We start from the raw sequence: 25,000 nt of genomic DNA, 5'->3' as shown, positions 1-25,000 counted from the left end.
TCCCACATTTTGTTTCAAAAGAACCATTTAAGTTTTTTTTTATATTTGATGAATAATTTTTCTTTGGATTTTTTCAAACAAGTTTTAGTTTTGTTTGTAAACATATTTTGATTCAGAGGCAAACGCTACATATTTTATCATTACTGTTACTGTTATTATTGTATGCGATGATAACAAAATTGTGAAAGAAAATAAGTTGATGTTAAGGCTATTTGAAGATAACACATCACATGACACTCTAAAAATAACCAATAAAATGTTACATACAATTATTAAAAAAAACGGTAATCAATTAGTTAAGCCAAATAATTTGTTAAAATATTTTAGACTAGTTACAATTACGTCTCAAACAACGCACCTTTCCATAAATAAAAAAAATAATGGATAAAATGAGGGCAAGGGTTAGATTAGGGTCAGATTTAAGGTCACTGCTGGTCCGATTGAAGTTATTTCAAGAGTAATGTTGATCTATCTTGATAATTAACCTAACTCTTAACCCAGACCCTCAAATAAACGTTTTTTTTAATAACCCATGTTCAGACGTATTTGTGACAAGCGCAAAAAAGCAAATAAATATATTTACAATTATACTGCGTAAGATAAGTTTTTTATTAAGTTTTTTATAAAAATCTTATCTTTGACAATTTGTAATTTAGGTTTTAAATTTGATAAAGTAAATGAAAATTTATTTTTGTTTAATACAACTTTTTAGTTTGTATTGTAGAAAAATGTGTTAAAGTTTTTTTTTTTGTTTATACAGAATTTAAGACTTTTTTGAATTTTTTTAGGATTTTGCTCAGTTGGTTTGCTTCAAATTGTTTTTTTATTGTATGAAATAACAATATTGTCCTTAAATTTGGTCATGGTTATAGATCAAAAGAGCTAAAAATTTTACAAGCCTATAAATTTCATATAAAAAACTTTGTTTTTCCACTCAAAATTATAATATTCTCCACTTAATAAGTAAAAGTTAAAAAAAAAATTATATGCTAGTAGCTCCTTTTGTTCTATTTTCTTGAAGAATAAATGTCTTTACAATATTTAAAATAATTCCAGCACGGAGCAAAGTCCTCACTTAAAAATAGCATTCAAGTACTTGAGATTTTACAGGTTTGGAAATTGAAGCTAAAGTTAGGACTCCATAAATTAACCCAATTATATTTATCTATATAACATAAAATTTTGATAGATCTTGATATTATGTTTTAAATATAATTTAAAAGACTGCTTGTAGTTCACAGTAAGATTTTTGGTGTTTTCCCCTTATACAATCTAATCACTTATATTGCAGACCAGATATTTTATGGAAATATCTTGGTTGCTTAAACGAATTACCGACTAAAGTCAATTTCATGAAAAGCTACTTAAATACATATAATAGTAATAAAAATAATAGTAATAGCACTGTGCACTTTAAAGGTGATGAGTCCAAACTACGTAGAGTTTGTAACTGTAACAGGTCTGTAAAGGTCTAAATCTAATCATTTATATTGCAGACCAGATATTTTACGGAAATATCTTGGTTGCTTTGGTATGCTACACAAACATATCAAAATAATAAAAGTTTGTATTTAAAATGTTCATCCAGTTTGTTTTTGAATTCATTAGTACTGACTGCGTCTACTGTTTAAGATTATTCCAGTTGTTTACCACTCAATCGGGGGAAAAAAATGTCGCTTTTATTTCCGGTATATTTTTTTCTCAGTTTACTATTGTAGTGACTACCCAGCTAGCATTTACTGTTCAAGAAACGTTGCCACAACGTTCCTTTATGTTCGCGTAACGCTCGCTGCCAACGTTACATGAACCAACTTTTGTGAACTCCGATTTACAGTACTTGAACGTTCAACACGAACGTTCAAATAACAAACAGCAAACGTTTATTTAACGTTCACTGCAAACGTTACTTTGATAGCTCTTGAACGTTCACCTCAAACACGCAATAACGTTCAAGTCAACTTTTTTCTTTTTTTTTTTAATTTCTAAACGTAATAGATATAGGTTTAGATGGACTTTCTGTTTAAACCTACATTTGCTGGTTTTTGTGTAATGCAATGCTTTTTTGAATTTACATAACCCTTATTTTTTTTAAAATTATGAAATAAGTACTTAAGTAAAAATTTATTTGTACTTAACTACAAACTCACCATGTTTTACAACTGAATAAAACAATATTAGAGTTATTTGAAAGCCTGTGAATTAATCATTACATCTCGAAGCCCACAATTGGCTGAGCTGATTATAATTAACAAAAATTCATACTAAAGAATAACACTTCCTGCAATAAAAAAGTTTATTTATTGTTAATAGTTAGTGCCTTAAAGAGCACTAACAACAATTTACATCAACCTAAGCTAAATTTGTATACATAACAACATCAACAACATAAAAAATAAGTACGTGTTGTTTAAATACAACTTTACTACTAAAAACATAAAAAATATACACATCTTTTTTAAAATAGCACAATTTACAATACTTCATCGAAAATAATTTTTTTTTATCTTATTAAAAATTTTCTTTTTAAAAATTTATATTTTTTATTAAAAACAAAAGCGCTTTGTGGTTTTGATAAACGAGCTAGTTTTAGCGCTACTCGACTTTCTCCCCCACCCTCCTATTTTTATGATTGATTATAATAGAACACATTATATTGATTCAGAAACATATAAAACATAAATCTGAAAACTTGAGGAAAGGATTTTAATTTGATAGCTCATGAACGTTTAACTCGTGTTTTTTTTATTGCGTTTAATTGTGTTATTGTGTTTGAGTTATTGCGCGTTCGAGTTGAACGTTCATGAGCTATCAAAATAATGTTTGCAGCGAACGATAAGTGAACGTTTGCTGTTTGTTATTTGAACGTTCGTATTAAACGTTCAAGAATTGTAAATTGGAATTCACAAAAGTTGGTTCATGTAACATGTGCAGCGAACGTTATGCTTTCTCTAAAACTTCTATATCATTCTTCTTCATCATCAGAATCCCCCTATCATCGTAACTCTTACAACTATCTTAAAGTTGACGGGACTTTTTCTGTGATTTTCTTTGTGATGCCCCATAGGTAAAATTTTTTTGTCTTTCTGCTGAAAAATTTGCTTCTTACGTAACTTCTTAGACTAAGGCTGGCATGGAATTTTTTATTCCCTCTCGATGGTTTCAAGTCAAGCCTCACAATTACCCATGGTTTTCTTCTAATTGTGCTGCTGCTATTTACCATTACTTCCATATCTGTCATCAAAAAAATTCTTTAGAAAACATACGTCTGTTTACTTTAGCTAAAAACCATTGTAAAAAAGTTTTTCGAAAAGTTAATGCCAAAGCCTGCTATTCTCAGGTCACGAAATCTCGTATTTTATCTCAAAAATTAGGCTCCAGAGACTTCTGAAAAAATCTAAACAGTGTCAATAATAAGAGCAAATTTGTTATTTCTACTCTATTGCATGGTTCAAATTTTGTTACCTCACCTAAAGACAAATCTGAATTGTTTGCTAAAAACTTTTCATCAATCTCATCTCTTGTGGACAATATACCTGTTAAAGTCTTATAAAAGTGTTCTCCGATGTTATCTATACTTTCAAAATTATTTAGCAAGTGCTTATTAGAGTCTTGTTTTCTGTCTGTTATCCCTGTTTTCAAAAACTCTGGAGAGCAATCTGACTTTTCTAATTTCCGTTCTATTAGTCTTCTTCCTATCATAACCAAGGTTTTTGAGTCTTTCATTAATAAATACTTAATCTCTTTAAGAATCTAAGAAGTTGCTTTCTGATCATCAATATGGATTTCAATCTTCTTGTTCTACTGCTGATTTGTTAACGGTAATAATTGATAGATTTTATCGTGTTTTGATAGATGTGGAGAGGCTAAGACTATTGTTCTCGATATTTCTAAAGTCTTTTATCAAGTTTGGCATGCTGGTCTTCTCCATAAGCTCTTTTCCTTCGGCGTGTCAGGTAACATCCTTAAGATTATTGAACCATTCCTTACCAATCGTAGTATAAAATTATCCTCATTGGACAGCACTCTTCTTCATATCCTGTAATTTCAAGGGTTCCTCAAGGTTCTATCCTTGGCCCTATGCTTTTTTTTAATTTACGTTAACGATCTCCCAGAAATTTTCACATTTAAGGTGATATTGTTTGCCCATGATACTACCATTTAATCTTGTCTAGTTAAGAGGCCAATACTCTCTGATTGTTTGGAGAGGGAATTTGAGCTTGAAAAGAATCTCACTTTCGCTACAGCATTGGACCCTCAGTGGCTGGTGAACTTTAACACAGATAAAATTCAATTTTATTCAGCTAACCGTTATCGCTTAAGTCTAGATTTTCATATATTTATGAACGGTATTGTACTCAATGAGTCATTTACCCTTCGTCATTTAGGATTACCTCTTACTTTTGATCTTTCTTGGAAACCATATATCAAATCCATTTGCAAAATTAACATCTGCTAAGGTTGCATTTCTTTATTGTGTCTGCTACTTTCTTACTCCGGATTCTACTATTAATCTCAATAAATCTCAAATCTTTGTATGGGATACTGTTACCATACCTGGGATGGATCTTCCAATGATGCTCTTTCTCTTTTAGGTAAGGTGCAAAAACGCATTGTAAACATAGTTGGACCTGTTCTTGCTGCCAACCTCCAACCATTATCACATTGCCGTAATGTTGCTTCTCTTTCTCTTTTTTATTATTAGCGCTGCTCTAAAGAGTTAGCGTCTCTTGTGCCTTCAACAAAAATTCATTCTCCTGTTACTTGTCATTCAATTAGATTTTATCCTTTAACTGTGACTGTTCTTAAGTGCTCCAAAAGTTCTTATTTGTCTAATGTTTTTCCTCAAACATTAGTTCTTCGAAATTTTCATCTTGTTTTTTTTTAATTCACATAATTTACAATTTTCCAAGTCGTCTGTTAATTGCTATCTTGCTTTATAAACTTAATCTTTTCTTTTCCAGTGACTTCCAATTCTGGTTGCTTGCAGCCTTGTTGGAAGTGAAGGTGTTTAAAAAAATTTATATTATACGCAGTCAAATATTTAAACGTTTGAATAAGATTCTCCCTCTTTTCTCCAACTATAGTGAATCTAACTTTTTAATTCTTTTTCTATAACTGTATCCTTTTTAACTTTTAATTCTGTTAAACACTCTTTAGCTTATCTTTATCATACTGCCGACAAGGATTCTAGGGAGCTGCGTATTCCAAATGTGAACGAATTAAGGCTATAAAAAAGCGTTTTGTCATTTTTTCATCTAAATATTAAAAAAAAGTGTGTTTGATCTCACCTAGCTTTTGCTTTATTTACTGTTTTATTTACGTGGAGTTTCCATTCCAAACCATTTGAAATGTACATTCCTAATCTTTTTCCATGCTTGTGTAGACTGTACTATTCATTAAAACTTAGACTGTATTGTTCATTAAAACTTTGTGCTGGTTATTTCCTATAATCATAATCTTACAACTTTGCTTTTTGTTTTTTTCCATCAATTTCATTGGTTGAATTTCATCAACCACTCATTTGATCATTCTATTAAGTCCATATCTTGTTGCAGTTCAGTAATATTTTTATTTTTTATTTTTTTTATTTACATTTTCACAACTACATATTAGTTACAATTTTTTCACAACGTAATATAAGCAAAATATACTTCCGTTACAAAAGATTATATTTAACCAAATACTGATAAAATACTTTTAACAGAAAAAATAACACTCAGTTAAAAAAGAAGAAACAATTGAAAAAAAAATAATTTAGGAAACGTTAGTTGAATGTATTATGAAGGACTTGTTAAGATAAATTATATTGTTATAGGGAACTCGTAGAAGATTGAATAAGCCATATCATCGAGAACCTTGGGGTATTACGCTAGATACACATAAACATTGTGATTCTTATGCACAAATATTTTAAATATTGTGATAATTTTTTTTTTCCAGTTGAATTATGATTTGTGTGTTTATTTTAATTTTTTTTTTTTTTTTTTTTATTTTATTATTATTTTTTTTTTTAATGTTTTATATGTATATATATATATATATATATATATATATATATATATATATATATATATATATATATATATATATATATATATATATATATATAAATCAGACTTTTTTCACATTGTAGATTGTTTTAGTTCAAATTTTTATTTATCATGTGAACTAGAACAATTCTATGTAATTATCTATATTAGGAACAAGATTTTTAAGTTTTGACTTTAAAGAAAATATATTGTCAGGAAGAGTAACTAAGGTGTATTTCGGAATTTATTTGTTATATAAATAGGGGCCGCGATAAGAGATAGAGAATTGAGAGTTTTTTGTTTTTTTCGGGGTACGATAAAGTTACCAGTTGCTCTAGTGTTAAACTTATTGGTAATTAAATAAAAGAAGTTTTTTGTGAAATGTAAAGGTACTAATCCCATTTTATATTTTAGCATAAATAGTATATTAGCATAGATATTAATTTGATAGATGTTTAGCGCTTTCATTTCTTTTAATAGAGATTTAGCATGTGTATGTTTGTTTTTATGATATATAATTCTAGAAGCATGTTTCTGCCGTCGATAAGGAGACATTAATTTTGTCTTGTGTGTGCTTCCCCAAGCAATGTTAGCGTATGTAAGATGACTATGTATAAATAAAAAGTAAAGAATTTTTAAGTTTTTTTGTTATAAAAATGGTCTAGCTTTGAAAAGTAAACCAAGATTTTTAGATATTTGAGTGTTTATAGCCTTTATTTGGGCTGTCCATGAAACATTTTCGTCTATAACCACTCCAAGAAATTCAGTTCTTTGGGTTCTTTCAATATTGTTGAAATCGATATTAAGAGAGGGAAGAACTGACGGAAGTGCCTTTTTTTGTTGCTTTGAATGAAATAAAATAAATTCAGTTTTTTTGTACGTTTATTGATAACTTATTAGCATTGAACCATGTTTTATATTGTTGAAGCTCAAGGTTGACTTTGTCAAAAAGGTCATCGATAGAATATGAATAAAACAGATTTGTATCATCTGCGAACATAATGTAATCAAGATTTGTAGCTTTAGGAAGGTCGTTAATGTATATAAGGAACAACAAAAAGGCAAGAATTGATCCCTGTGGAACACCACATTTTATTTTTAATAGCTTTGAATTAGAAATATCGCCAATTATGACACATTGTTGTCTATTATTTAAATAACTGGTGAACCATAGTTGTTACTATAGTAACATAGTTGTTTCTTTTTTACCATACTTTTTCATTTTTTCAATCAGAATGGTTGACCGTATCGAAAGCTTTTGTAAGGTCAATAAAGACTCCCAATACAAACTGTCCTTTATTAAAAGATGAGCTGATGTTGTTCATGAGGTCTATGATTGTATGTTCCGTTGAATGATTCGCAAGAAAACCGTATTGATATTCACTTAAAATTTTGTTTTCTGTTAGATATTCATACAGTCTATTGTAGATTATTCGTTCAAGAAGCTTGGAGATTACTGGAAGAATTGAGATAGGTCTGTAATTAGTTAGTGATGTCGTGTCTCTAGTTTTAAATATTGGTATAATTTTCGCTATCTTTAATTTTTCTGGAACAACTCCTGCTCGAATTGATGAGTTAAAAATATTAAAAAGAGGATCTTTTATAAAGGTTAAGATATTTATTACTACATTGTTGGGAATATCATCAATACCTGGAGCTTTGTTTTTTTTTAGTGATTTTATTACTTCTTTGAATTCCTCTAACTTAAGATCATTTTCAGGATATTAGCTAGTATGGTCAGTAAAATAGTTATTAAATGATTTGTTTGAATTATTTATTTGTGATGCTAGGTTTGGGCCAACATTTACAAAAAAACTTTTAAATTTTTCGGAGATTTTTTTATCTGTATACATTTACTTCATTCATTCTAAATCCATTTACTTCGTTTCTGGAGGGTAAAGTTTCTGGTTTTAATTTAGTTTTACCAATAATTTTGTTCATAATGTCCCATGTTTTTTTGATACTACCACTATGTTTTTGCAATTGATTGGAGAAATACAACTTTTTTGATTTTTTTTATAAATTTTTTCAAAAAGATTTTTGTATTGTTTATAGATCATGAGATTTTTTTGATTCCAATTTTTTAAATACTTGTTGTATAACTTTTGTTTTTTCTTAGAGGATTTTTTTTATTCCTTTTGTAATCCATGAACATTTCATATATCTAATTTTTTTTTTTTTTTCTGTAAGTGGAAAGTGCTTATTGTATTGTTCAAGGAAAATGTTTATAAATGTGTTATAGGCAGTATTTGTAAGCCCTTGGTTGCATTGAACATAAACAGTAGATCAATTTGTTTTCGATAGAGATTCTTTAAATTTGCAAAGAGAAAACTCGTTAATTTGTCTTTTATATGTTTTAATTTTTGTGCAAGTGAAAAAAATCGAAAAGTGATCTGATATGTCTATTGAAAAATTCCTGTTTTATGAGATGCATCTAGAAATGAGTTTGTTAGTATATTATCTGTGACAGTAATTGAAGTTGAAGTGACTCGTGTGGGTTTGTTTATTAATGAGAGTATACCGTGCTGAAATAAATTATCAAAGAAGGTTTTAGTATTGGCGTGTTCTTTGTATTTTAAACAGTTGATGTTCAAGTCTCCTATACATAATAATTTTTTTTTTTCACTGTTAGTTTTAATAAAAATTTGATTCAAATAGTTAGAAAATTTAATAAAATTGCTGTCTGGTGGTCTGTAGCTAGTAGTTACTAGAATCTTTTGCTTTTTGTGAATAATTATTTCAATTGTAAGTGCCTCACAGTCTGTCATTATTTTCAATATCATTTTTTTTTTTATTATTCTAGGGATTTTCGTGTGTTTAGCAAAATGTTCACAGCTTAATTTTAATTAATTTTTTTTGGAGATCTCATTAATATAGACTACAAATAATAGTGTTCCTAGCACTGATCTTTGTACTGCACTCACGACCTCCTCCAATCACCACTCTTTGAAGTCTGTTCTTTAATTATCCGCTAAGTTTTTCTCATAACTCTTATTATTAACAAATCCATGTTGGGTTTTATTGATTTATTTATTTTCTTCTAAATACTTTATCAATTTATCCTTCCCTTAATTTTACAAACTAAAGACGTTGAAAATACTGGTCTTTAGTTGCATGGGTCCAACTTGTCACCATTTTTTAACAGGACAATATTTGCACATAACCATAACTTCGGAAGATTACTCATTTCAAATGATTTGTTAATAAATAATAGTTAAACAACAATGATAGTGGTTTGGCTAAGGCGGATATGCACTGTTTTAGAGCTTTTAAATGAGTCCACTCTTCCACTCCAGTTGCTTTATTAATGTCCAACCAGACATTAAAATCCGGATTTCTACAAACTTTTTGTGTTTCTGTATGTATGATTGGAGCAGATGAAGCTCGTGTTTTATTGAATACTGATACAAAATATCAGTTCAATGTATTTGCAATTACTTTTAAATCAGTTTTGATGCTACCATTTTTTAGTTGGCTCTTATATTGTCTTTTATTATTAATATATGAATAAACTTTTATTATTAATATATGAATAAATTTTCTTGGGGTTAAACTCTGAATTTAAAGCAAGATCATATTCAAAACCTTTGACTCTTTAATTCATCTTTTTTTTTTAAAGTTTTGTTTAATTCTTTGTATTTTGCAAATAAACGATTGTTTCTGTATTTCTGCCTCCTATATTTGAACCAAAAATATCTTTTTTTTTTTCTTCTGACAACGCTTTCAATTCCTTATTTATCTAGAGAGGCTTTGTGTTGGTTTGAATGCTTCCAGATTTTATAATTGAAATAAAGAGTTTGTATCTTTCTTTATAACGGCTAAATCATTTTTCGTAACATTTGCTTATTTTCAAGCCCTTGAATTTACTGTCGCAGTTTAGAATTTTAAAACGAAAGAAAAGTGCTCTAATTCGATGTTGAAGTTTAAAAAATTACACTAAAAAACTCAATCTTTTTCATACGCGTTTATGATAAAATTCTTTTTCAAAGATAACTTTAAAAAAGCCTGGTTTCTATTAACGCTTTGAAGCTGTTTAAAAATGCATATCGCATCAATTTCAGATTGATCTCTGACCCAAACCCGAACCCTGACCCAAACCATGTGCATATATTTGCGCCAATCCCTTTTTTTCAGTCAATGCATGTTCACCTAAAAATCAACATGTTTCAAGAATTTTAAAAAAATTAATTAAAAATGATATACCGTAAAATTACCTAAGTTTGGTCACTTAAGCTTTAAACATTTATTTATCACGCATAAATAAAATATTTTATTTTTTTCCTGAAACACAGAAAGTTATAATGATAATTGATAATGTAAAAATAAAAAAATAAAAAATAAAAACTTGTACTTAATATTTAATTTAAAATAAAACATCTACTTTGACCGGTTTTTCAATACCATCTCGTAAGTTCGGCTGCTATATAAATACTAATAACGTATCACAAACTTAACGTCACAAATAATGAAAACTAATTTTTAAATGTTGTTTTATTGTAAAGTTATGATATAAATTCAGGTAATACCAGTAACTAAGGAGGGCGTCGCCCCGGGCTCAAAATTAAAAGTCTTTTGGACTACCAAAGAAAACAAGAAGGAACGCATAAAAAAAAGCCTTTTTAATTATAAGTAGTAGTATTTTTAACTTTTATTGTAATTAGTCAACTGTTTTATTACTTTGGCCATTATCACATTTGCAACGCCACTGGTTAATAAAATAAATATATATTTTTTAATTAATTTAAAAAGTTTTTTTTAATTAAAAAAAAACACTACTTTGCTTTAAATGAGCTTTGTATGTTTATTGGCAATTCTTGCACGTATTGTTGACCATAGTAGAACAGCATGATCCACAGAACCAATCGTCACAGGATTCGCAACGCATCCACAATTGTCGTGGAGCTGTTATTTTGTCTCCAAAAAAAATCTCACAAGCTTAATATTTTTTAGAACTCAAAAAACCGTCAATTAATTTTAAAATTATGAATAAATTTGTTATTTAGATAAAATACCATGGTGTGTATCCATCATAAAAATGTCAAAAATTACTGGTAAATTTACAGGTCAAATTACCGGTAAATTTTACATTTACAACACTTATCAACATTTCACAATATTACTGCTAATTGTCTCCTTCGTTGTTAATCCGTAAATGACCGAAGTTTTAGAAATCCGTAAATGACCGAAGTTATTTCAAAATTTCACAAATTTTAATAAAAAAAGTAGAGTAAAACCGGGTCAAACTGCCCACCATATCATTCCGCACACTGATCGAAATTATCAAATAAAAACTAAACGGATATGGCTAAGGAAAAAAAAAATTGATTCAAATACAGAACCATCTCCTCTACTCGAATGGGTAAAAGTATATGCCGATTCAACTCCATTATTTTCTTTTTTTATACAACTTTAACAGGAAGTCAAAATTTTATATATATTTTTTATCATTGCGAACAAAATAGCGCTTGAACCGAAACTGATATAAAAATAATTTTAGCACTAAAATTCTTGTTGGAAATTTAATTTTAATTCTGATAGTATAATTTTTATGCAGCTAGAACAAAAAGTTAAATAAAAAATCAAAAAAGTAAAAAAAACTTTTTTTTCTGATAAAATCGCACACTCGAATAATTACTTAGTTTAGTTTTTCGTAAGTGACTAAGCGCCGATTTTTATCTAATTAACTTAGTGTTGATTCCGGTTTAATTATGAATGAAATATAATGTTATTTGTTAATATAATAGACTCTTACTCATTAAAAACCAATTCTTGTATTATTTCTCAATATAATCATCACTCACTCAATCCAATTTAACTCACTCACTTTAACATGTTAACTAATAAAGAAGATTGATTGCACTTGTTTAAAAATGGCAAGCCTGGTAAAGACTGGTTTTATGTAAACTTACTGGCAACAATGAAAAAAATCATTATACTATAAACAATTGCTAAAACGCTGATGGGCATTTTGCACCACCACTTGTGATATACAAAGCCAAAAGAAACTTTCGTCCTGACTGGGCAAGCGGTGGTCCTGCTGGCACCAAATATTCAATTTTAAAATCAGGTTGGATGGAGCATGATACGTTTATTGAATGACTGAAAGAAGTATTTATACCTGAAACTGAGAAAATTGGTGGTATTCATATTTTAGTATTAGATAGGCATACAACTCACTTAACTTTGGAAGCGGTATTGCTGTGCAAAAAACACAATATAATCTTGATTTGTCTACCAGAGCATTCTTATCATATTCTACAACCATTAAAAGAGGTGTCTGTTGTCATATCAAACAAGCTTGGAAAGAAATTCTTGCAAAGTATTACAAAGAATCAAAATCTATTTCCACCTAATAAAAAAAACATAAATCATAAGGCATTAGCAATCAAACAAACGTTTAATCCACCTTCATCAACTTTACTAGCCTCCGCAGCACATACACCATCTTGCTCAGACACAGCTTCATCATCTTCAACAGCCGCCGCAGCACCTACTCCAACAACACACCGATTACCATCTTTCTCAACTACACCAGCTTCAAGTTTTGATAGTATCAAGTATGTGTTAAGCGTTGGAAAAACAGTACCGAGATAGAGATGAAGCAGTTTTTTCGAGCCAGAAATCAATCGCATGTTAAGAAATCAAAGCAGTGCAACATGTCAAAACTTGACAGAAAATGTATTACCGAAGAAAATGTGATTTTCTTCGGTAAATTTGAGTTCCTCAAACAAAAAGATGAAGAAAAAGCAACAAAGAAAGCCGTGAAAGTTGCTAAACTTAACGCAAAGCGTAGACTCTCTATGCATGTACTTAAACATAACAATGCACTATGGGACAAAAGTATACAAATTTTGCACAAAAATATTTGTGATAATTATTTTGTTTGTTTATGCCTGTAAATGTCATTACATAAACCCCATATTGGTTTTCATTAGAATATTTGCAAAATTGGAGATTTGAAGACATTGGACTTAGTCCTGACAAAGGATTTTGTGGGTTGGTTTCTTTCTGCATAACTCCATCTAATTTTCAAATTTTTAATATGTTCTCAATAAAAAGTAAATGAAAAATAGTTTGGATTTTTTATTATAGCATTAAGAATTATATTATAAGATATCATAAGTAGGTAGATATTGCAGTTATTTAATAATTTATAAATATGCAAAATTTACTGCTAAATATCCATATCTTCAAAATAGTCAATAAGAAAACCTTCATTTAAATCCACAAAATTTGATTCATCAGTTGTAGTGTCCCAATCAGCTTCTTGTCCAATTTTTAATTAATAAGAAATTTTTGACATCTTCTGATACCTGATGTTTAATCCTTTTCATTCTCACATCCAGTTTTGCTGAAGACACTATAGGTTCCGATGAATCTAATGCTCGATTAAATACATCGAGCAAATTACTTTTACGAGAACACTTTCGAGAATGATATCTTCGGTTCTGCCTATAGTACTTATTACAAGATTCAGCTCCCTCTTCACCAAAAAATTCAGGTGATTATGGTAGTGTCATAATAATGTTTTTTGAATGACAAAGAATTTTATGAAGAGAAGCAACCATGTTGAACCATTTATACTTACTAATAAATAAGGAATATGTATCATGGCAAAAGGACCCAAATTTTTCAAATCCAAATGTTCAAAAATTCCTAAAAGTCCAAATGTTTGTGACAATTGAGGGCAGCAAGAATGGTGCTTAAATTTGATACAAGTTCATCATCTAGTTCTAAAATTTTAGCGAGATCATGAGGTTTACTGAAAAGTCTCCAACATAAATTACCAGTTGTTGTATTTCCCTGTTTACCTTGACATGGTCTATCGATTTTGATCTTAAAGAAGTCCTCTACTTTATGTCCAACTCTGTCCTTCTCTTCAGCTAAAGCTTTTTTATTTTCCTTACCTTTAACTTGCCATAATTCTAACTTTTTTCTGTATGATAAATTAAGAAAGCGAGAGTGTTGATGATAGTATGCAAAGGCTGGCAACCATAAATAAGGGACGAATCCCTTTTTGGCTTAAAATGATCATTATCAAAGTTTAGCAAATTGTTAAAATGCTTTGGTATTGATTTACAAATTGGGCAGCTTTGGGAAGATTTATTGTCAAGTAAAAAATTTAAAATTTTCCCATCAATTAAAGTTGGAAGGAACAACAATGATATATTAACTTGCAACTCTTCTCCAGTATTTGTTTGATATGGAGCCAAATTTTTGATGTCCTCTTCAATTTGTTGGAAGGTTACCTTAACATGTTCCATTAATTCTTTAGTAAATTCCAGAGACAGGGGGCGCACAAATCGAAAAGATTGAGGAGTAGGATTTTTCCATAAAATTTCTTCATCTAACTTACTTCTTAGCTGTGATGGTGTCATGGTAACTGTAAATAATAAGTAGTCATCTATTACTGAACCAGATGATGATGTCTGGCGATATTCAATTTGACCAGTTGTTCCATCAGCACCGTATGCGAAGATCGTTTCAGCATCAATAGCACTTTTATTTACCTTCTTCATATAATTCACAATTTGATCTTCTTCTAATAATACAATCCTCGAAATTTTGTAACAAAATAGTGATTTTATTGAAGTTGACGCTTTCACATCAGATGATTGAATTTCATCTGGACGACATTTCTTCTTTGCTTGAGAGACTTCAAAATATGTTGGAAGGATGTTGGCATTTCTACTTTTCATTTCAACTCGTAAATTTTGGTATGTATTTTTCGATAATGAATTATCAATAAGAAGATTTAATGCCTCATCTGGCGTCATCTTAATTGGTTTCTGTGTACTGATTTTACTAAGAAGCTCATCTGCATTATCAATATTATTGATGACTATCTTAATCAATTGTTTCAGAAATTTACATCCTTTTCTATGTGATTCTGTTTGAACAGCTTTTAGTAATACTTAAATGCAGTCTTCAGAATCTTCGGCTATTTGAGTTGCCACCTGATTTTGCCTCTTTTCGCACAATTCTTCTAATGATTTTGATGGTTGTCCTCTTTTTCTTAACGGTGATGTTTGGCATGATTGAACAAAATACTCAGGAGAGATCACAACTTGTTCAAAGTAAGTGGGATGATGGCGCATTAGATTTGTAGAATCATAATTCCTTAATCTCCAATGTCGTGAGAAATTACTGTTAAGATTATTCAAATCTTCTTTTAATGCAGTAATTCCACTTTCAGTTATTTTTTATTATAAAATGATTTAATCTTTGTAATGCATTTTGAAAAACTGATTTCAAAATTTTCTTTAAATAACAATTTTCCAAACTCAAATTTCAACAAACTGATTGCTGCTGTATTTTCACTATTTTCGGTCATCATTAATAACTTTTATGAAATGCGCAATAAAAATTAATAATATGATCCTTTGATAAAATCGGTTAAGATGAATTTAAGTGATAATAAATGTCACAAGATAATTTACTGCTTACTCATACTAATTGACCTTTACTATGCGCGTGACTACATACGCAAACGTTACCAAGAATTCTACTCTAAACACATAATGACTTAATTTTACTTAAAAACGAGTTATACTTAAATATATTGTGCATGTAAGCTTTCGGAAACAATATTTAATGCAAATTATAAAGATGATCACATGTATGTATTAGACGTTTTTGTGAAGTTCCATCATTCTGTTTGAAATTCTATAACTCTCAAACGGAGATTTTGAGGGGTATATAACCTTTTTGAAACCCGGAGTATTCACCTTGCATTTGGTACCAAAATAATTAATACTTTTTGATACTATAAAGAATGCGGGTCTTGTAAAGCCCAAAATATGGTAGTAGCCCCAAATTCCGTATCTCTAAATATTTCTTAAAATGTTTTATACGTGGAGAAATATAGATCTGATCAGTTGCAATCAATTGCGAAGAATCACATTTGTAACTATTAAATATGTGTTTTGGGAAACAATAATAAAGAACAAGTACCAGCTGCCAAACGATTAAAAGTTGCAAAATGTAAAAAGTGTAGAGTACACAGAAATGTTGCAATGTGAGATGTCGGGAACGGTTGTGCAAAGAAACATGTTTGCCTAAGAAATATATAGTTGGAACTAAATTTAAAAGTTCAATATTTTCTCAAGTGTGCGGTTTTATCAGAATGTCGCCTAAAACCGCACAATTTTTTTCTTTTTACATTTAATATTTTCAATAACTTCATTATTATTTTTTTTAACATATATTTATATTATCTCATGTAGTTTTTTATTTCCTATCAAATTAAAAAAAAAAGAAAAAAAAAAAGTTATTTAATTTTTCTTGATATGTGTGCTGTTTGACCCGGTTGATTTTCAAAAATCAATAATTTTTTTTTGTAAATATAATTAATTTCGTGATTTTTAATAATACAAAGATTATTTAATAATATGATCATTAATTTTAATAATTTGCTTATTTTAGATTTTAATAGTATGCATTTTTTTAATAATATGATCATTACTTTTAATAATTTGCTTATTTTAGATTTTAATAGTATGCATTTTTTTAATAATATGATCATTAAATTTAATAATTTGCTTATTTTAGATTTTAATAGTATGTATTTTTTTTAAACTATTGTTTTGCTAAAGAATTATTTCAGCAGATTGCATTTAAACGTTCTTTTTTTTTATAAATTCATATTTATGAACTAATTAAAAATATTATTTGAGAAAAAAAAGTCTGTAAAATTTGAGTTTTGCATGCTTTTTTTATATTTTTTCTTAAATGAGCGAAGTTACATGATGGCCGTACTTAGGCGATTTCACTGTAATCATAAAAACATTCAATTTAAATGAAATTTAATTTTGACGACAAAAAAAACCGGGTTGCGTAATTATAAAAAGGATTTTCTAAACGATCGATTTCTAAACTTTGGTGTAAAACGTTTTAAAAAATGGCGAGTATTAGCGTTTTTTAGTGTAATTTTTTCAACTTCAACATCAAACTAGAGAACTTTCCCTGACATCAATGATTAGTTAATTAGCTTTTAGCCAATCACATTAGCGTTTATTTTATTGCACTGTAAAATTTATTAAGCTATATATCTTATTGTAGGGTATGGATTATCATTTAACTGTCACAATTTAATTATGACTACGAAGGAAGGTCTTCGTGCTAATATTAAACTTTTATGGGAGGATGGTGCAAGTGAGCGTCAGATATCAGCAAAATTGCGAATGCCAAAATCTACTGTTCATGATATTATACAACTAATCAAAGACACGGGATCCACTGCGCCCAGAAAACGTTTTGGTAAAGCTAGAATTACTAGCAAACAAACAGACAATATGATACGCAGGGCTGTTGTGAGAGATCCAACAATATCCAGCACACAAATCAGGGCAGATCTACCCGATGACGTTACAGTCAGCACTCGAACAATTAGAAGACGTTTATTGAAAGATGCAGGTCTACGTTCTCGTCGTCTAGCCCTCAAACCGCGACTGTCTTTAAAGAACATCCGTGATAGGATCGCATTTTGTAGAGCTCACAGACATTGGTCATTAACCAATGGCGCCAGGTAATGTTTAGAGACGAGACACAAATAAAGCAATTCGCTCCGCATAAGTCATTAGTTGTCGCCCACCTAATCAGCGTTTTAATGCTAGGTATAACGTACCAGCTGTCAAGCAATGTCCTTCAATTATGGTGTGGGGCGCAATAGCTTCATCTGGTCGATGTGGTATTTATTTAATGCAGAAGGGACAGACTGTTAACTCCCAACAATATCTAAAAATCCTTCAAGAAAAGGTTCCAAATTTGATGGAAATTCGTCGTTGCAAAATATTCCAGCATGATGGTGCACCGTGTCACCAATCTCGTCTTGTAAAATCTTGGTTAGAGGATCACAACGTTCAGGTTCTGGGTCCTTGGCCGGGATCATCCCCAGACCTGAACCCAATCGAAAATTGCTGGGTCAATTTAAAGTCAGCAGTATCCAGAACTAATCCTACATCACTGGACGATCTAGCGCACAAAATTCGTCAAGCTTGGATTACTGAAATAACGCCAGAATATTGTCAGGCTCTCGTGGATTCAATGCCAGATTGCATTAATGCAGTCTTAAAAGCACATGGTGGTGCCACTAAATATTAAAAACATTGAATATGTACGATATCTTACATTATAATCATTAATTGTTACTGTTATTCTTTTATTGCTATAATACAATTGTTTATTACTACATTAAACTAGTTTTAAGTAAAATGATACTGGTGGTCGGATTTCAATGGCCATAACTGTATATATATATATATATATATATATATATATATATATATATATATATATATATATATATATATATATATACCAGGTCTATAAGCATGAAGTTAGCGTCAAGTTACAAATGTATTGATAGAGAACATTTGTTGTGAACGGGCCTTAATTTTTTTTTAATTTTGTTGCTATGACATCTTTCAAACATATTTAGTAAACATCAAATTATTGTATAAACAAAATCATATTTTTTAATCGTGTTAAAAATGTCAAATTTTGTACCAGAAAATGATGATTTGCGGAAAGCACTAATTTTTGTTTCATTTGAAGAAAAGTGCTGCAGAATCGCATCGAATGCTTGTCAAAGCTTATGGTGATCATGCTCTATTGGAAGCAACATGCGAAAGATGGTTTCAACGGTTCAGAGATAATGATTTTGATGTGCGAAATGAAGAACGTGGAAGACCACCAAAAAAGTTTGAAGACATAGGATTGCAAGCAATACTGGATGAAGATGACACTTTAAATAATAAAAAAATGGTAGAAATGTGAAATGTTTCACAACCAGCAATTTCTGACCGTTTAAAAGTTATGGGAAAGATCCGAAAGTGTGGGAAAGGGGTGCCACATGAATTGAATGACAGGCAGATGGAAAAGCGAAAAACCACATGTGAAATGTTGCTGTTACGTCACGAAAGGAAGTCAGTATTGCATCGAATTGTGACTGGTGATGAAAAATGGATTTATTTTAAGAATCCCAAACGCAAAAGATCATGGGTAAATATAGGAGAATCATCAACATCGATTGCAAAGCCTGATCGGTTTGTAAAAAAGACAATGCTCTGTGTTTGGTGGGACCAGAAGGGAGTGGTGTATCATGAACTTCTAAAACCTGGCAAAACTGTTGATACGCAACGCTACCGATAACAAATGATCAATTTGAACCATGCATTAATTGAAAAACGACCAAAATGGGCCAGAAGACACGGAAAGGTAATTTTGTTGCATGATAATGCTCCAAGTCATACAGCAAAAACAGTCAAGGAAACGATAAGATCACTTGGCTGGGAAGAGTTACCTCATCCGCCGTATTCACCAGACTTGTCTCCTTCCGACTACCATTTGTTTTCATCGATAGGACACGCATTGAATGAGCAACACCTCAATTCCTACAAAGAAGTCGAAAAATGGGTCTTCGAATGGTTTGCCTCAAAAAATGATCAGTTTTATTGGCGTGGTATCCACAAATTGCCAGAAAGGTGGTCAAAATGTGTAAAAAGCAATGGCAAGTACTTTGAATAAAATATTTTTTACTTTTCCATTAGAAAATAGTTATTTTGAAAAAAGAACGCTCATTTCATACTTATAGACATTTTGAGCGGTCCACTGTAGTTCTGCTCATCGGTTATTTAGTGGACCATTAGTGGCAGCCGCCAAAAGTGGCTTGCAGTTGACAAGCCAATATTAACATGTCGGAAAGTTATTTGTTGACTATTTATAGCGGCTTCCTCTAATGGTTCACTAAGTAACCGATGAGCAAAACTCCTTTTTGTGTCACTAGCATACATTTTATATGAATGGTTAACAATATTGGATATATCGTTCACGAAAATGATAAAAAGTATCGGACCTAAGAGAGAGCCTTGAGGGACGCCACTAAATACCTCTAGCCACAAGGGTACATAATTGCACATAACCATTCGTTGAAACCACTGGTGTAAAAACGATTTTATCCAATTTAGGAGATTTCCAGTAAAGCTATATGCCTCGAGTTTGTGAATTAGTCTCTTGTGGGGAACCATATCAAACACTTTACTGAAATCTATAAATGCTGCGTCCACAGATACCTAGTCAGATAATGCTTTTGATATCACGTCAATAAACTCCAACAAATTAGCCATACACGGTTTTTTATTGACGAAATCTTGTTAATTTTCTGAAATAAGGTAATGTGCGATTAAGTGATTGACCATAGTGTCACGCAATATTTTCTCCATCACTTTGCATGCAATTGATGTTAAGGATATAGGCCAGTAATTACCTTAATCGAGACTACTTCTTTTTTCGAACACTGATGTTACATTAGCCTTTTTCCATATTTCAGGAAAACACTCACTATCTAGCGACTTATGAAAAATTGTGCTTAAAGGTATTGAGAAGCTGTCGGAATAGTTCTTTAGTACATATGCGCTTACACCATCCACACAAACGGTTTTATCAACGGATAAATCGCTTAGCTTGTTTTTAACTAGATTTTGTGTTATTTGCGAGTATTTGCAGATGACTTCAGTTCGTTTTATAAAACATAGCAGTTTATCGTCTTGATTTTTATTGAAAACACTTTGAAAGTGGTCGTTCAGCCGATTTGCAATTTCTATTCGCTTTGTGATAGTGCCGCCATTGATTCCTTTTAAGGCTGTTATTGTAGCTCTAACATTTTGTTTGGTATTAACATACTTAAACAGGATTTTAAGGTTGTGTTATAATTTTATTGTTAAATCAAGTTCAAACTCACGACGAACTTGATATACGAGCTTCATCAATTGAATATTATACTCTTTGTATTTGCTGACTAGTTGAAGATTTTTATACCCACTCGCTCTACATCGAAACCATAGTCACACACACATATATACAAATGCATTTATATTATACACACATACATATATATATATATATATATATATATATATATATATATATATATATATATATATATATATATATATATATATATATATATATATATATATATATTTACATATATATATATAAATATATAAATTATGTATTCTACAAACAGAGTGCTCAATGTTCTTAAAGAACAGAGCAATAATAAATTAGTAAAAACACTTATCTAACTTTTTCTCTCTTCTACACAGTGTTTCTCCATCAGTAGGTCCATCAGGAAGAATGTCTAAACATTAAAAAATTTTCAAATTATAGAAAAAATTATTTTACATGAAGTTGGAAATTGTTATAATTGATTATGTAATAACTGTAGTATTTTGCAACCAGGAAGTTGCATTAACTACATTAAATAATTAAAAATTCATGAAAAGAATTCTTTAGAATTTGGATAATATATAGTTTTTTAATTTTACCAATTTAGCTTAATATAAGGCTTAAGATAAGACCGTTAGTAAATTATCCAAACTAATCTTCTCAGTGTAATAAATAACTTAGAGAGAAGCATTAACAACTATATAAGAAAATTCAATGAGTGCTTTTCTCCTTCTTTTTCTTCTACTTCTTTCTCGTTTTCTTGAATATTCTAAAAATAAAAACAATTATATGGGGTTTCAAATGGCAGTTTCTAAAGTACAAGTTCGAATAGTTTCATTTATCAACTTAATTTATACTTTGGCTGGGATAGATCAGTGCAATTCAATAAATTAGATCCATATTATAAAATTAAAATTGAAATATCTAATATTTTGAAAATAACAAAAAATTCAGTTACAGCAACTTTTTTCGTATTTTCAAGCGTCAGGGTTGTTATCTGTCAAATATGTCTGAGACATATTTTCTGCCGACATAAAATATGTCCCACATATTTTCTATCAACATATTTTGACATAATTTTATGTCTGAATTATTTTCTGCTGACATAAAATATGTCAGACATATTTTCTGTCAACATATTTTAACATAATTTTATGTCTGAATTATTTTCTGCTGACATAAAATATGTCAGACATATTTTCTATCGACATATTTTGACATAATTTTATGTCTGAATTATTTTCTGCTGACAAGAAATATGTCAGACATATTTTCTGTTGACATATTTTGACATAATTTTATGTCTGAATTATTTTCTGCTGACATAAAATATGTCAGACATATTTTCTGTCGACATATTTTGACATAATTTTATGTCTTTGCAATCAATTATGCTTCATAAAACTTTTACTTTAAACCCTATAAGCAAACATCCGTTGTTTCATAAAGGTCTTTTTCTGCCCTTTTTAGCGATGTATCATTTGATAGTATTGACTAATATTGGCATTTATTGACTTATTTATTGATTATGACTTATTTATTGATTATGACTAATATTGACATTGATAGTATTGACTAATATTGACTAGTATTGAGGCATCATTTGATAGTATTTGATAGTATTGATTAGTATTGGCGCTTTCCCTTATTAGAATGTAAAAACCATCTCAAGCTGAGTTTTTATTACTGAAAGTGGTTTTAATTAGTATGACTAAACTTAAAATATTTCTTTGATTAAAATAATAATAATAAAAAAAACTTTTACAGTTATTTTTAATTATTAGTTGATCCTGAAATAGATTTCATTATGAAAAATTGAATTCAAAAGATTTCAAAAAAATGGTTCACAGAATTTCAAAAAATTCGTGCCAAATTAAATTCATTTAAGCTGAAGAATTTGAAATGTTTCACATAAGTTATTTCAGCTCATTAAATTCATATTAAGAAGACTAACCGGTAATAATTTATAACTAATTACGAATAATATACTTTTAGTTATAATAGTTATGATTTATTTAACAAAAAAATAATTGACAATTGCATTATAACAGCATAATTAACTGCCATAAACTTGCATAAAATGTTTTGAGTGAAATATATATTGGAATAATTTTTTTTTTTCGTTTTCCTTACGATTTAAAGTCAAAAATGGCGAATAATTTATTGAATGAATCAACTATTAGTTAAAAATAACTAAAAATGTTTTTTTTTTAATATTATTTTAATCAAGAGAATAATTTTAAGTTTAGTCATATTAATAAAAACCATTTTCAGTAATAAAAACTCAGCTTGAGATGGTTTTTACATTCTAATAAGGGAAATCGCCAATACTAATCCATGCTAATTAATACTATCAAATACTATCAAATACTATTAAAATTAGGGGTATTTGGGGTAAAGTCCCTAATATTGTCGAAAAAAAAGTTGTTCAAAAGTATGTCAACCTGAGTCTCAAAAGAAGCGTATTTTCATAGAGATTTTAAAGATGTTATTCGTTTGTAATAAAAATAAGTATTTTTTGTATTATTGCTGAAAAACATTTTGTTGACATTTTTTTAAGAGTCTTTAGCATTTTTTCAAATAATTTATTTGCCAAAAAATTTTAAGGAAAAATTTTTATATTTTCTAAAATCTCTATACTATCTTCTAAAATACGCTTTTTTTGAGACCCAAGTTGACATACTTTTGAACAACTTTTTTTTTGACAATATTAGGGACTTTACCGCAAATATTAAAGATCTGAACCCAAATATCTTTACAACTTGACGTGATGGTAAAAAATGAGTGGCATATTTGAAATCAAAATGTGAAATGCAACCCAAAAAACAAATTGTTTGCTCGGCACCAAAAAAAAATTTTTTTTTTATTGACCTTCAATTATAATTGATTGCAAAAAAGCAACAAATTTGTTAAACTATTTTTACTTAACTCTGTAAATTAAGTTGAAATGCGCAATAAATTTGTTAGATAGATTTTTTCTTCAAGAATATCAAACAGCAAATAATTCAGATATAAAATTATGTCAAAATATGTCCATAGAAAATACATCTTACATATTTTATGTCAGCAGAAAATAATTCAGACATAAAATTATGTCAAAATATGTCGACAAAAAATATGTCTGACATATTTTATGTCAGCAGAAAATAATTCAGACATAAAATTATGTCAAAATATGTCGACAGAAAATATGTCTGACATATTTTATGTCAGCAGAAAATAATTCAGACATAAAATTATGTCAAAATATGTCGATAGAAAATATGTCTGACATATTTTATGTCAGCAGAAAATAATTCAGATATAAAATTATGTCAAAATATGTCAATGGAAAATATGTCTGACATATTTTATGTCAGCAGAAAATAATTCAGACATAAAACTATGTCAAAATATGTCAATCGAAAATATGTGGGACATATTTTATGTCGGCAGAAAATATGTCTGAAAATATGTCGACAGATCTGCCAGACATATTATGTCGTAACAACTCTGTGCATTGCAGCCAAAAGCGATTATTTTCATTCATTAGACGCGCAAAAGTACGCCAAAGTCTTTACAGACCAAGGAGGTTTAATAAACCTCTTTGGTCTGTAAAGTTAAAATCTAAAAGATTCTAGATAACTAAGATATTACGAAACTTAAGAATCTACAATGTCATTTGCCTGAAATTGAAAAATGCTGTTTAGCTGTAAAAAAGCGATTTTTGAATGCAAAAATCGCATTTTTACAGCAAAACCTTGGTTTCCGTTTATTTAATCTTGATTTACATTTATTATAGAAAAAAACTGCTTTTTAAAACACTATTAGTTGTAAATTGTAACTGTAATATGGAGCAAAACTATTTATTTCTTTTAATTACTTAACATAGGGGAACACGGGGCAAGATGGCGAACGTTTTGAAAAGCCTGAGTTATTGTAAAACTATCAGTCATGAAATAGTAATGCTTTGTCAGTGTGTTCATGATACCATAATAATTCATTGCCTGAATTGATTTTTAATTAGCAAGTTGAAAAATTTGAAATAAAATTTAAAACAATAAGTTCATAAGCTTGTTATCTCTTTTTATTTTTTTACACATGTTTTATTTTACAACTACAACGTAATTACAAGTTACCAATCACTGATTGGCAGTAAAGATATATAAATTTAAATCATAAATATAAAGTTCAAAATATACGAGGTAAATAAAAATATAGTTGCTTACAACTCCGAGACATGAATAAAATAAATACAAATT

The 25,000-nt window shown here is 29.3% G+C and overlaps 1 protein-coding gene across 1 annotated transcript in view; it reads left to right on the top strand.

The window, feature by feature from the left end:
* LOC100209402 (major vault protein) overlaps positions 1–25,000 on the top strand; it is a 60,369-nt gene that overhangs the window by 3,459 nt on the left and 31,910 nt on the right. The window lies entirely within an intron of this gene.

Source organism: Hydra vulgaris, chromosome 10 (assembly GCF_038396675.1).
Source record: "Hydra vulgaris chromosome 10, alternate assembly HydraT2T_AEP".
NCBI classification, from domain to species: Eukaryota; Metazoa; Cnidaria; class Hydrozoa; order Anthoathecata; family Hydridae; genus Hydra; species Hydra vulgaris.
The sequence above is the reverse complement of the archived record's forward strand: the minus strand, read 5'-3'. Positions and strand labels throughout refer to the sequence as shown.